Here is a 14,178-nt window from a genome sequence, read left to right as displayed (position 1 = left end):
GACGTGGGTTTGATCCTCAGGCACGGAAGATCCCCTGGAGAAGGGAACAGCAACCCACTCCAGTATTCTTGCCTGGAGAATTCTATTAACATAGTAGCAGTCTGCAGTCTGTGATGTTGCAAAGAGTTGGAAACTACTGAGTGACTAACAGTGTCACTTTTTCTTTCTCATGTTCAACATTATTTCTGATAATATGTGCTTTATCCTAGGAATTTATCTATACAATATCAGAGAAATGAATTTAAGTAGAAATAATAAAGATGAAGTGGTTTATTCAAATATCAGGTGAAATATAAAAATCTCAGTTGTTGTCCCTTCCCTAACTGGAGTAAGAGAATTGATAATTTCAGAGTGGGTTTTTGAAAATGACTATGCAGGACTTGCCTAATAGAACACGTTAAAATTCCATTTTGATGATTCCAAATGTCTTCAAATATAAAATAGCTTCAAATTCCCTAAAAATCTACAACCTAAACAAATTTCTAATTTGACCTAAAATTGTATAGTTAAGTTTTGACACTTAGAACATTCATAAGCAGTGAAACTATTTGTGGCTCACTACTTTAAAACATTTAGCATTTTTATAATGTATGAATTCTCCAAAAAACATTTACAAAGTGTTTAATGCACGCCAGGCATTGAACCAAGTATGAGATACTAAAATATAATTAAAGTATAGACAGTTTCTATTGGGGCTAATCTAGGCTTGGATAAAAAGGTATAAGTAAATCCTGCAATTATGTAATAAGTACAGACATGAGGACATTCTAAGTATGATGGTGTTATCCAGAAAAGAGTCATCAAAATCTTAAATTTTATAGAGAAGTTTTCAGATATTAAGAGAGAAGATTTCAGTCCATAAAAAGAAAATGGACATTTTTCTGAGCAGATCCAAGAAAGAAAGTCTTTTCAGAAAAAGATGATGAAGGGCATTGCAGACACATGGAAAGGGCAAAGCACAATAGTTCCGAATGTATACAAGTTCAGAATGTATAATTACTGAGGCATTCCTAGACTCGAGGATACTTGTGAAGAAACATTAGAAAATGAGGTGGCAAATGATGAGATCAAGGCTAGCATTATGTGGGCACTACTTGTTCAATGGTGACAGGCCTCATGCTTAGAAAATCCTGAGTTACATTAAATGCTTGTCTCATTATCTTGAAATTCATAATCATTTATGAACAAGTGACCCAGTATTTTAATTTTTAACTAGACTCACAAAAGTGTGTAGCTGGTTCTGAATGATTTCTTTACTATAATTAAGTGTATATACACCATGCTAAAGGCTTGAGTTTTATCTTATGAGGCCTATCGGTCATTATATAAATATCATGTTCATATTTTAGGGGAAATCACACTAGTGGAGAAATTAGAAGCAAAAACACAATAAGAGAACAACAGCAATAGTCCAAGTGAGATATGAGAGCTTGAATCAATCAATGCACGTTGAATAAGTGAATAAAAATTCAGAGATAGTGAAAAGAAAATAATTCAAAGGACTTGGGTAGTTATAGGCAGACAAGGACACAAGGGTCTACCAAGTTGCTTTCACATATTTTAACCATTTAACAACCCATGATGGAAAACTCTGATTAGTTCTTGTATCCTTATGATGCAATCTTTAAGGATGCAAGCATTAAATCTTATCTCTGCCCTACAGTCTACCCAAAAACAATTCTGATAAAGGGTACTGTACATTTCGGATCTGTGAAAACCGGATCTATTCTGAGTCTTGTAGGACTCAAACTTGTTCCAGCTGCAGATTTTTGTTAGTTTCAGAGGCTAAAACAGAATTAGAGGGACAGAGAAGAAGTTATATACAGAGAGATATTTATGAATGATACACATGCTTGTGTATGTATATGTAGAGAGCTGGATGATAGGTAGGTAGGTAGAACAGATATGTTTCTGGGCATTTTGTTTTTAAAGTGAAAAATGTTCTTCTATCAAAGTCAAATAAATACATCCACTTGTTTTGCGACCCATTCCTTATAACTTCTGCAATTACTGCCTTAACTTGGTTATTCTCTCTTCTTCATTATCAGAGTCTTCTATCATGTGAGGTAATCTTCAGCATATAAACTTGCAGTATTCTAAGTCTTCCCAATGACAGCCATAATAACATTCTTCAAATCACTTATTGGCAATTATTAGCTGTCAGTTAACTTCATTGTTAAAGACAGACTTTCTGTTTTAACACTGTCTCCATTCTCCTAACTCACATTTCCTCGTTTATATTATGAAATATTGAAGTTCATGAACACAGGTAAAACAATGATACAGGGGACAGTCATGTGATCTCTATTCCTATTTAACAAGTAATAAAATAGAAGCCCCTTTTCCAATAGAATCAGAGTCAGTAATTAATCGACTAATGGGAAAATTTGATCATACTGAAGAATGGTGGAAAATTATGTATACTGAACCCTTTCCATAGCCTTGAAGGACTTTCCTGGTGGCTCAGATGGTAAAGCATCTGCCTATAGTGCGGGAGACCCGGGTTCAATCCATGGGTCAGGAATATCTCCTGGAGAAGGGAATGGCAACCCACTCCAGTATTCTTGGACTTCCCTGGTGGCTCAGACGATAAAGTGTCTGCCTACAATGCGGGAAACCCGGGTTTGATCCCTGGGTCTGGAAGATCTCCTGGAGAAGGAAATGGCAACCCACTCCAGTACTCTTGCCTGGAAAATTCCATGGACGGAGGAGCCTGGTAGGCTACAGTCCATGGGGTCGCAAAAAGTTGGACACGACTGAGCAACTTCAACGTCATGTCATGTATATATATATAATTTGTATATGTACATCAAACACTACAATATTAAAACATGAAATTAATTCGTTTATTAAACAGTTATCAGTTAAAGTTCTTGCAGTAATAAGTGAGAACTTATTATGAGTCCTTAAACAGATAAACTCAATTCTCTCAAAAACCACATGAAGCAGGTTCTATTATTATTCCCTACTGTACAGATAAGGAAATGAACACACATGGAGGTTAGTATTCTAGTAAATGTTAATAAATGTTCTTTTGTGTTTGTCAATTTGTTTTTGATGAGTATCATAAGGAAAAATCCAAATCATTAGCAAACTAACAAGCCTATAGCAAACTAACAATAGATACTTTGTTAAGCCCCTAAATGAAATTAGAACAAATTTCCTGGCTGCGTCAAATGATCTCATTATTGTTAATGATTTCATTATTGCAGAAAAGAAATGTCTTTAGTGGCTCCTAGAAGAATTCCATAGTCCTCTGCCACTCTCCTCAAAGTGTGGCCTTCTGTTTGATCCGACGATACCATAAGCTGTAGAGGATTTGACTAGTATTCTATAGCTTTCCTTTTAATTTCTTTTATGATGTGCTGCTTCATACCTTCCCTTTATGAATAATGTAGCCTTGGATATAGTTCTTTTAAATCTTTCATGCTTAAAAAACCTTGAAAATATATCAGATCATGTACAAATTGCTATCTGAAAGGGCTTTTCAAGATCTTCTCTTATGAATAAAATGAAATACAGGAGTTGATTCATGTTGACATAAATGGAGAATATTGACAGTATAAAGTGGTTTGAATCACCATGAAATTATAGAATTATAAGATAATAAAACTATAAAGGCCTTGAGAAATCTTCTGTTCAATCTGCCTGTCTTTAGACAGGTAAATGTCTAAAATACTTTTTGATAATATTTTTTTTAGACTCTTTCTGAATATCACCAAGCAGAAAAACTCCAAAACCCACCAGAGAACCTCATTAACCTCATTAACTGAAAAACAAAAAACAGAACTTTTGTATATAGCAAAAATGTCTCCTAATTTCTGCTACATGACTATTTATTTTTTCCCCTTTGACTAAAGGAACACAAATGTTTTCATACTTCTTAAGACCTCACTATTATTTTTTTATTATTTTATTACTTGTCACTATCTCTTTCTAGTTTTCTCAAATAGAATAGCCAAAATTGAAATTTTTACTTTTCGATTCGTATAGAGTGATGTCACACAGTAATATTGCTCAGTCAGTGTGCATTATGGTGATTCTGAATAAAAATTAAGCAAGTTTTGCTACTTTATATATTCCTTCCAATTTTTGTCTAACCTTAGTGTTCCCACTAGATTAACCATTAGAGCTGAAATGCTCTCAGGATCACTAGACTTCAGTGGTGATAAAAAGTTATTTTGATCAAAACCAAAGGTTATTTGTCTAGTTACCTTCACATCCTATGTGTTTTTTACTGTCTTTAAGATGCTTACCTATGGCTTTATCAGAGTATAACATCGAAATGGTTAGAATCTGCACTTGGAGAATGACATAAAAACTGTGTTACTCACAGTGACACCCTCAATTAACATTCTAAATCTTGTCACTTAAGTTTAATAACATTCTTGCTTCTGCTTTATGTTTTTTTCTTTTTTTGGTTTGTTTTTTTTCCTTCTCTCACAAATTGACTTTAGCAAGTTCTTGTTGAATATTTCCAAAAAGTTATTACACAGCTACCTCAAAGTCAATAAATTCAAAACTAAGCTCACAATTTTCTTCTGAAAATTATCTCTTCATGATGTGTTTTGCTGCTCAGCTGATGGCATCATCAATCTTAGAAGTTATGCTTATTTTCCTTTTGGTGCCCAAGTTAAAAATCCTGGGAAAAAAACACCATGTCAAATTTCATAAAGTGTACTTAGGGTCAATTAGTACAGTCAAGACATGGCCTAGAAAAATATGACAGCTGTCATAAATTTGAAATAGGCAGTGGGGTAGTAAATGATATTCCCAGAAGTTGGGAGTGGAATCAGGATGATAAATTAATTAATGTCATCTGCTGCTGAAGTCCTGATTGATTAATTTCACCGAGGTAGGAAAAAGAGTGAGTTTAAAGGAAAGATGCTAAATGTAGTTTGGGATAAGTTGAACTTTCAGTTTCTGTGAAAACACAGATGGCATGTCTAAGAAGACACTAGATATTTAGAATTCAAACATTAAGGATTAGGATTTGGGTGTTGAAAAGAGTGAAAACCTTTTAAGTTATGTAAATTAGATTGTGCCAGAAGTTTATAAAAACCCAGTGGGAGAATCGCAGGGATATAGTCAGGACTCAGAAACATCTAGAATCCAAACACAAATGCCATAAGCATTCTTATCATCCATATTCCATCTCTTATTTGTATGAAAGTCATTCTGTGGAAGTTTTCTTTCAGTTCTGTCACTCAGTCATGTCTGACTCTTTGCAACCCCAAGGACTGCAGCAGGTCAGGCCTCCTGTCCATCACCAACTCCCTGAGTTTACTTAAGCTCATGTCCATTGATTGGGTCGGTGATGCCATCCAACCATCTCATCCTCTGTCGTCCCCTTCTCCTCCTGCACTCAATCTTTCCCAGCATCGGTCTTTTCAAATGAATCAGTTTGTCTTGCCAACAAAAGTCTGTCTAGTCAAAGCTATGGTTTTTCCAGTAGTCAAGTATAGATATGAGAATTGGACTATAAAGAAAGCTGAGAGCTGAAGAACTGATGTTTTTGAACTGTGGTGTTGGAGAAGACTCTTGAGAGTCCTTTGGACTGCAAGGAGATTCAACCAGTCCATCCTAAAGGAAATCAGTCCTGAATATTCATTGGAAGGACTGATGCTTAAGCTGAAACTCCAATACTCTGGCCACGTGATGTGAAGAACTGACTCACTTGAAAAGTTTTCTTTGGCAGATTGTATTTTTCAAAGATCTACTTCCATATTGAAGTAGATCCCAACTTACAAGGTTGTTTCTTTTTTTTTTTTTTTTTAATATAAAGGTGATGCCTGCTCATCAAAAAGTATATATTCCCTCATTTTGAACATAGCTGACCTTTGCAACTGTTTTGAATAGTAGAATGGAATAAAAATGAGACTGTATTATTATATATAGAGGGTAGGTCACAGAGCTCCATGTGAAACATTCCTGCCCTCTTTCAAAACACACACCTAGGGAATTTGGAGCCACATGAGTATGGTTTCTGTATTGCTGATCCTGTTAATGATGCCAACTGTCTTGCTGTTCACTGAACCCAGGGTAGGAAATGCTGGAGATAAGAGGCTGAAAGAAGACAGGAGGAGCAGTAGAAACTGCAGACACGTCTACTTTCTCCTGGCTGACACAGCAGCCGTAGCAGCAGCCACAACACAACCGCAACAGAGGCATAACGTACCTCGTATAACATAACCGTGCTGCTGCTGCAGTGTTGCTCCGGGGCAGCAGCAGCTAGGGCTTTCATAGTGACGCTCATCCAGGCGAACCTCCCAAAGCAGCCGGTGAGCTAGTGAGTACCTCGTGATGAGCATGCGCAGTGCTGTACGCGCTCTCAGCTGCGACATAACATTATCACAGAATGTGGAGCGAGGGAGAGAAGCCATGGGATGAGAGCGTCTGACGATGCCATCTTGGCTAATCTGCTCCTTCTCTACAGCTACCCTGATTCCATAGTACTTGAGACATCTGCATTTTGGAGAGAAATACAGGGAAACTCAGCTGTTCCAATATTCTCAGACCAAGTTCCAGACGCAGGACAAATCTTTACGATGAGCCCAGGAATGGCCGCCATCTTCCTTCAACTCATGAGAGACCCTGAGACATTCTTATTTATTTACTCTCTTGCAGGTAGAGTGTGTTTCTGACACCACAAAAATTTCTGCTTCCTCTGGTTTCCCACCGCCGTCTAGCTTCATATCTATTGAGCACTGGGTGGTCTTCATTCTTTTCTGACTGGGGCAAGTATAGTGGTTGGTGAGAATGCCTTAAAAGCTGAACAATACCAAGTTCCCCTCTGACAGGTATGGGGATTTTTTGGAAATGCAGTTTGAAAACTGACTTGCCCATTGAATTCATTTTGTTTGGGGGAATTCCACTGGATAATATGTAAAGTCAGAAATCTTGTGCTGATATATAAATTTGGATTTTCTCTTCTGATTTTAAGTAAACAAGAAGGTATGATATTATAGATATGAGTTCTATCTATAATTTTCCAGTTTAAATGTGACTTATTTTATCTTTGAGTATTAGAAAATAAGGTATGTAGATGTGAAATAAAGCTAATTTTTTTTTTATAGAAAGCTACTCCTGAGTAATAGGAATAAGGTGCAAACTGGAGATGCTAGATCGGCGTATGTAGAACAGAAGACACTCTCAATTTCTCTGACTCTTCCAAGGTAATGAACACATTTAAAGTTCTAATACATTTCTTGCTGGGCAAATCACCCTTCCCAGCACAAAAACAAAACAAATAAGCAAACAAGGAAAACATGATGTTTTTTCTTTTAACCTTCAACAGTCATTGATCCTCAGTTATAGACATGAACTAGCTTCACAAAAATGGTATATGCTCTCTTAGCCTGGTATTTTCCATCTATTTCAGATGAATTAACCATATTCTTTGATATTGCATTATAGCAATTCTATTAAAAGCCACATAAAATAGTTACTGTCATAGGGTTTCAACTTCCAAGAGTGTGATAAATATCAAAAGATGTCCCTTTTACCAACTGCTTACATAACTTTAAATACTGTACTTTCTAGTACATAGGCATAATAATAAGTATTTACAACAATAAATCAGCTGACTGCCAGATTTAGTGCTATTTAATATAAATATATAAAATGACTGAATTTAGTCTATCTTACATCATAAGGCATGGGAATTATTACTATGCTAATTAACAAAGGAACTTGGGTTTGTCCAAAGTAAAATGGCCAACAATCCTGACTTACCCAGTACTGAATAGTTTCTCAGGACATAAGATATTCAGTGATAAAATTGAGACTTTCAAGGGCACCCTGATATGGTTTATTGGTATATCAGTAGTTTATGCAGAGTGAAAAACAGCTTTACTGAATCCAAAGGCCAAGAATACAATTACTAGGCAATTTTATTTCCTAAGAGATGTAAAGATAGTCACTATCCCCCTTTCATTTTGAATTTAATCATTTACAAAATTTTTATCATCTCAAGTGAAATTTTCTAATTCCAGAAGCCAGTTTCTCTCTCAGGTAGGATTTGCTGTTGCCAGTAATCAAAACCCAACAAAAGCTAGTTTAGTTCAAGGAGGCTTTAGCATTTCATCAATATTGTTAAATACTAAAAAGAAACTAAATGCTATAATATCCAAGATTCATTGAAATCTTTAATTAAGCATTTAAAAGAGTGATTTTTAAACTTTCACTTTTGAGTCAACACTTTAACAGTCAAATAAAAAACAGTTGAGCCTCCAAATTAATAATTATTAAACTTGCAATGATTTTGCTCAATAAATATTTTTACAAGTTCCCAGTCAGTGGTTATAATCTCCCAGTTATTTTTTTTTTACCCTCAGTTCAGATTCCTGTTCTGATATTTTCTATTTTGCCTGGAAACTCTTAAGTTTCCCCAGTGCTGGTTTTACAGAGAAAATACAACTGGGAGGAAACAACCCTCCCTGACCCAATCCAGACATTGACAGAAGTTTAACTACTGAAGCTGGGAAAGGGGAATGACAGCACCTGGGGATTAGATCTCAGTTATTACTTCTCACAAAATCTACTGGGCATGTCCAAGTCAAAAATGTTCCCCACTATCCTTCTAACTTTGCCCTCAGCTATGACATGCTAGAGTCCTGCTCCCATTCAGTTCACAGTCTTTCTCACATTCCCTGCCCTTGAGGCCCAAACACCTGAGTAACCTACAAGTCAGTTATCCCTTCTACAGTGAGACACCCAAGGGAAACACCTCTTTATCATTATATTGTTACTTGCCTCACCAACCATCTTTCAAACTAGATTATCCTTTAAATATACAAAAAGTTCAATAATGTATTTTCAAAATTAGGGTTAGACATCCCTCAAATTCTGCTTTTCACAAGAAGAATTTTGAAATAAATTTTAAAATTTCTTATAACAGGAGGAAGATAAATTGCTTTGATTTTGGTGAAAGCAGCCAGGGAAAGTAAAAAGAAATTGGACTACACTTGCCAGAAGCTTGGCTTAGATAAAAAGCATATAGATTTGGCATTGTCTAACAGGGGATACATTTTTATTCAAAGTTGTTTTTTTTTTTTTTTCCTTTTCTTGCTTCTTTTCTTCACTTTGAAATATATGGGAGACTTGTATGTTTAAGTTAAAGACAGAGAAGTACAGAATGTGAAAAGTGGAGTAAAAGTGAAAGTGTTGGTTACTCAGTCATGTCCAACTCTTTGGGACCCCATGGACTGAAGCCCACCAGGCTCCCCTGTCCATGGGGATTCTCCAGGCAAGAATACTGGAGTGGGTTGCCATGCATTCCTCCAGGGGATCTGTCCAAGCCAGGGATTGAATCCAGGTTTCCTGCATAGCAGGAAGATTCTTTACCATCTGAGCCACCAGGGAAAGTCAAGAATATTGGAGTGGGTAGCCTATCCCTTCTCCAGGATATCTTCCCAACCCAGGAATTGGATGGAGGTCTTCTGCATTTCAGGCAGATTCTTTACTGGTTGAGCTACCAAGGAAGCCCAAGAAACCCTATGTAAATACATATATGCCGCCTCCTTATAGAACCTGCATGTCATACAATTATAGAGCTTGTTTCCATGAATGAACTCTAAAGTTTTAAATCAAATTTTGGGATCATATTTTAAAAATCACTGTTCTGACAGAAAATATCCTCCACTGAAATTATTACCTATTAATGTGATACAATCATTTAGAAAGTCAAATGCAATCAACATTTTGTTAGCATACTTTGAGTTTCAAGTAACCAAATCTCCTGCTACTAAAATGTTTAGCATGATGATATTATTTGCTCACAGCATTGTATCCTTAGGTAGAAGGGCTCCAAGATTGAAGAATTCAGCGCTCTTTCCATTCAGTCATTCTCAGCATGTCAGTTCAGTCCTCAGAGACCAAGTTCCTTCAGCAGATTTATTCTTCTCTCAGATTTTACTCTCTGAATTTTGAGATGTGATGAGACTCTCACGAAATGTAAGTCTCTATGAAAAAGGTGTTTATTTCTGGAAACCTGCTGTTATGCTGGAGAGATGAAAGGAGGGAATGTAATTTGGATGAGAAGACATCTTTTCTGCCAGCATCCAGTCTGTAGCATTGAGAATTTGAGTAGCAGCTGATCCAAGAAATAAGACAACTGAACAAATAGAATGTAGGAAGACTGGAGATAGAATATTTTGTATGGGACCAGAAGCAAGAAGCATCCAGGAATTCCCTAGAAGTCTTTAGTTAATGGAATGCTTTATAAAAAATTAAAATGGAAAGTATGAAAACAAAAAGCAGGAAAAAGCAGCAAAAACTTCAGAAATAGAGATTTGACCCACCATCATCTGAGATAAAGTATGTTGAATATTGGTTGATTGATTCATATAAGAATAGTGGGAATGGTACAGGAGCAAGTAGCAACATAATTTAAGAAGCTGGAAGACAGATGGAAGAATTTTAAGTGGCATTTTAAGTGGCATTTAAATTTAATTCTTTTAAATTTTAAAAGAATTTTAATTTTAGAAGACCTAGAAATATAAACTATAAGAGTGAGGAAAGCCAAAAGTTAATTTTTCTTTAAAAGAGAAACCTCAACAGGTTTGGTAGCTGACACTTCTAGATAATTCCTGAGAGGGTATAGGCAGAGTGCTAAAATTAGGATGGTTGTTTAACAGCTACTACTTAAGAACTTAAAGTCTTAGATTCCCTTCTACACTTTGGTGAGTAGAAGTCTAAATATTTTTCCCTAGTAGAGGATAATGAAGGAGGTCACTGGGCCCAGGACACCATCAGGGACCTTGTGAAGTGAAAATCACTCAGTCCTATCGGGTTCTACGTGACCGCATGGACTGCAGAGTCCATGGCATTCTCCAGGCCAGAATACTGGAACGGATAGCTGCTCCCTTTTCCAGGGGATCTTCCCAACTCAGGGATCGAACCCAGGTCCCCCGCATTGCCGGTGGATTCTTTACCAGCTGCGTCACCAGGGAAGCCCCAAAATACTGAAGTGGGAGCCTATTCTTTCTCCAGCGGATCTTCCTGACCCAAGAATCCAACTGGGGTCTCCTGCATTGCAGGTGGATTCTTTACCAACTGAGCTATCAGAGACTTTATATCATATCAAAAAATTTTTTAAAAATCCTACAATAAAGGACATACATTTCCAGGTATTGGTCGTGGTGGTGGTTTAATCGCTAAGTCATGTCCGATTCTGTCCATGGGGATTCTCTAAGCAAGAATACTGGAGTGGGTTGCCAGTTCCTTCTCCAGGGGATCTTCTTGGCCCATAAATCTAACCCAGGTCTCCTTTATTGCAGGGAGATTCTTTACCAACTGATCTACAAGGGAAGCCCTTCCAGGAATTAGGATGTCCAACATAGGAAGGGCTTTCCCTGTGGCTCAGTGGTAAACAATGTTCCTGCAATGCAGGAGATGAGAGTAGACCCTGATTCAATCCCTGGGTTGAAGATCCCCAGGAGGAAGAAATGGCAAAGTACTCCAACATTCTTGGTGAGAAAATCCCATGGACAGATGAGCCTGGTGGGCTACAGTCCATAGTGTTGCAAAGAGTCGGACATGAGCGAGCAACTGAGCACAGCGCAGCACGCATGGGAAAGAAAAGAGGGCTCTCTAGGGTGGTAACTGAAGGGCACTTTAGTATAATTTGGTCTTCATTACTCTGTAATAAGAAAAGAGGTCAGCCTGTTCTGTTTAGATAACATTTGTTATAAAACAGATTTGCTGAAGGCCATCTTCACATTGCCTTCATCATTATATGTCAAATTTGTAACATAATGAAGTTAGGAGTTTGCATTCACCAAAACAGGGAGTAAATAAAGACAAAGGCGAGGATAAGGTCCAGAAAAACAAAAACAAGGAAAAAGAAAAAAAAAAAACACCTCTCATTTAGGGAAGAGAGAAAGGAAACTGTTCCAGAATGACAGAGAAGGAAACATTGTGATACCATATTTATAGCAGGCCTAGAGAACAACAGACGTGCCTAGAGGTAGAAAGCAGTTTACAGGTTGATGTCTCAAAGAAAAGAAGGAAACTGTAAAATGCCTGATGGGATTTCCCTTAAGGAGGAAACTGCTGAGAAACAAACAAGGGAGGGAGTTACAAAGAAGGATAGTGAAGGAGAACAAAAGAATTACTGACTTTGGGAAAAGAATACTTCTACTAGGATGGATATTATGAGTGTAACAGCAAGAAGTGTTAGTGAGAATGCAGAGACATTGCAAACCCCACAGGATACTGGTAGTGATGCAGAAGAGTGTAGTGGCTGTGAAAAATGGTTTATTATTTCCTCACGGGTTAAACATAGAATTATCATATGACCAATAGTAATTCCATGCTGCTGCTGCTGCTGCTGCTGCTGCTGCTGCTGCTGCTGCTGCTGCTGCGTTGCTTCAGTCCTGCCCGACTGTGCGACTAAAATAAATTATAAACAGGTGCTAAAGCACACAGTTGTACATGAGTCTTCATAGAAGCAGTATTCAAAGAGTCAATTTGTAGGAAAATAATGTACATAAATAGCTAAGTAAATAAAATGTGATACAGACACATAGAACATTACTGTTTACTAAAAAGATCAAAGTACTGATATATGGCACATCATGAATAAACTGCAAAAGCATTATGCTAAGTGAAATAATCCAGACAAAAAAGATCACATATTTTATGATTCTATTTATATGAAATAGAATAAGTAAATCTATACAGACAAAAACCAGACTTGTGGTTTCTAGGGATTTCAGTAAGGGAGTGGGAATAGTCATTAATTGCTTAAGGGGTACAGGATTTTCTTTGGCGGTGATAAAAATATTTTGGAAATGGATAGTGGTGGTGGTTTCACAATCTTGTGAATATACTAAAAGCGCTTTTTAAAATCATCCATTTTGTGTAATATGAATTTCAACTCAATTTTTTAAAATGGGAAAAAAAGAAAAACAGAAAACAAGAAATAAATGAAATCATGATGTGCTACAATCTAAGTATGAATCACAATGTTTGTACAAATATAAGTAATAAGAGGCCAATAGAAAATTTCTAAAAATAATGATTAAAGTGGTAACAGAATCATGTTACCAGAAATTTAGAGATGAATAAATGCACTAAAAAGTGAAAACGACCCATCTTTTGGGGGAACTTAGGGGAATGTGAAGGAATGGAGCAGAAGCTGCTAGATTTTCTATACGCTTTTGGTAATATATGATTTTCTATGTAATGCACATTTTTTATAACAGTAGTAACAATTAATATTGTGTTAATCACTAAATTATTAACTGTTTATGTGAGAGTCATAATGTTGACATCATAGTGTTTCTAAGCTAAAGCAAAAGAAAAGCACCATAAAATTATAACTATTATGAAAAAGACTAATATCCTTTGGGAAAAATTCAAAGCATTGAACTTGCAATTCATGGACACATTTCAAGTCATTAAGCTCTGAAAATCTTCTCAACTTCTCTGACAATTAAATGAGTTTATTTTGTTCAGTGATGTGGAGCTATAACTGTTTGGAATACTACAAAATGAAAAAAATATTTTGAGAGAAACTGGGGCAGATCTACCAAGTCTTTGTGTGTGTACATGCTAAGTTGCTTCAGTCATGTCCAACTCTTTGCAACCCTATGGACAGTGTAGCCTGCCAGGTTCCTCTGTCCCTGGGGATTCTCTAGGCAAGAATACTGGAGTGGGTTGCCATGCCCTCCTCCAGGGGATCTTCCCAAGCCAGGGACAGAATCCACATCTCTTGTCTCCTGCATTTGTAGGTGGGTTCTTTACCACTAGTGCCACCAGGGAAGCCCATTAAAATCCTTAACATCGTCAAATTTCAAACCACTTTCTAAACTGAATCTCAGTTATACATGCAGTCCCTTATAAACAAATTCTACACCTTCCTTCAAAGTCTGTGAATACTGTCTTACAAGTAGATAAACCCTTAAAGATAAGTATTTTTTTCAATATTGTTTTGTAACAGGGTACTGATTAAAGTCAATCACTCGGTAGATTACCAGGCAGTCATTTCAAGGATGCTCCTTAAATGGATGTACTGACAACAGAAAGTGTGAAAAGCGAGTTATTCAACAATACCTATTGTATGAGTCCATTCATCGTGTCCAACCCTTTGTGACCCCATGGACAGTAGCCTGCACCAGGCTCCTCCGTCCATGGGATTTTCTAGGCAAGAGTACTGGAGTGGGTTGCCATTTC

This window comes from Ovis aries, chromosome 9 (assembly GCF_016772045.2).
Source record: "Ovis aries strain OAR_USU_Benz2616 breed Rambouillet chromosome 9, ARS-UI_Ramb_v3.0, whole genome shotgun sequence".
In the NCBI taxonomy this organism is placed as follows: Eukaryota; Metazoa; Chordata; class Mammalia; order Artiodactyla; family Bovidae; genus Ovis; species Ovis aries.
Note: the sequence above shows the minus strand (reverse complement) of the source record.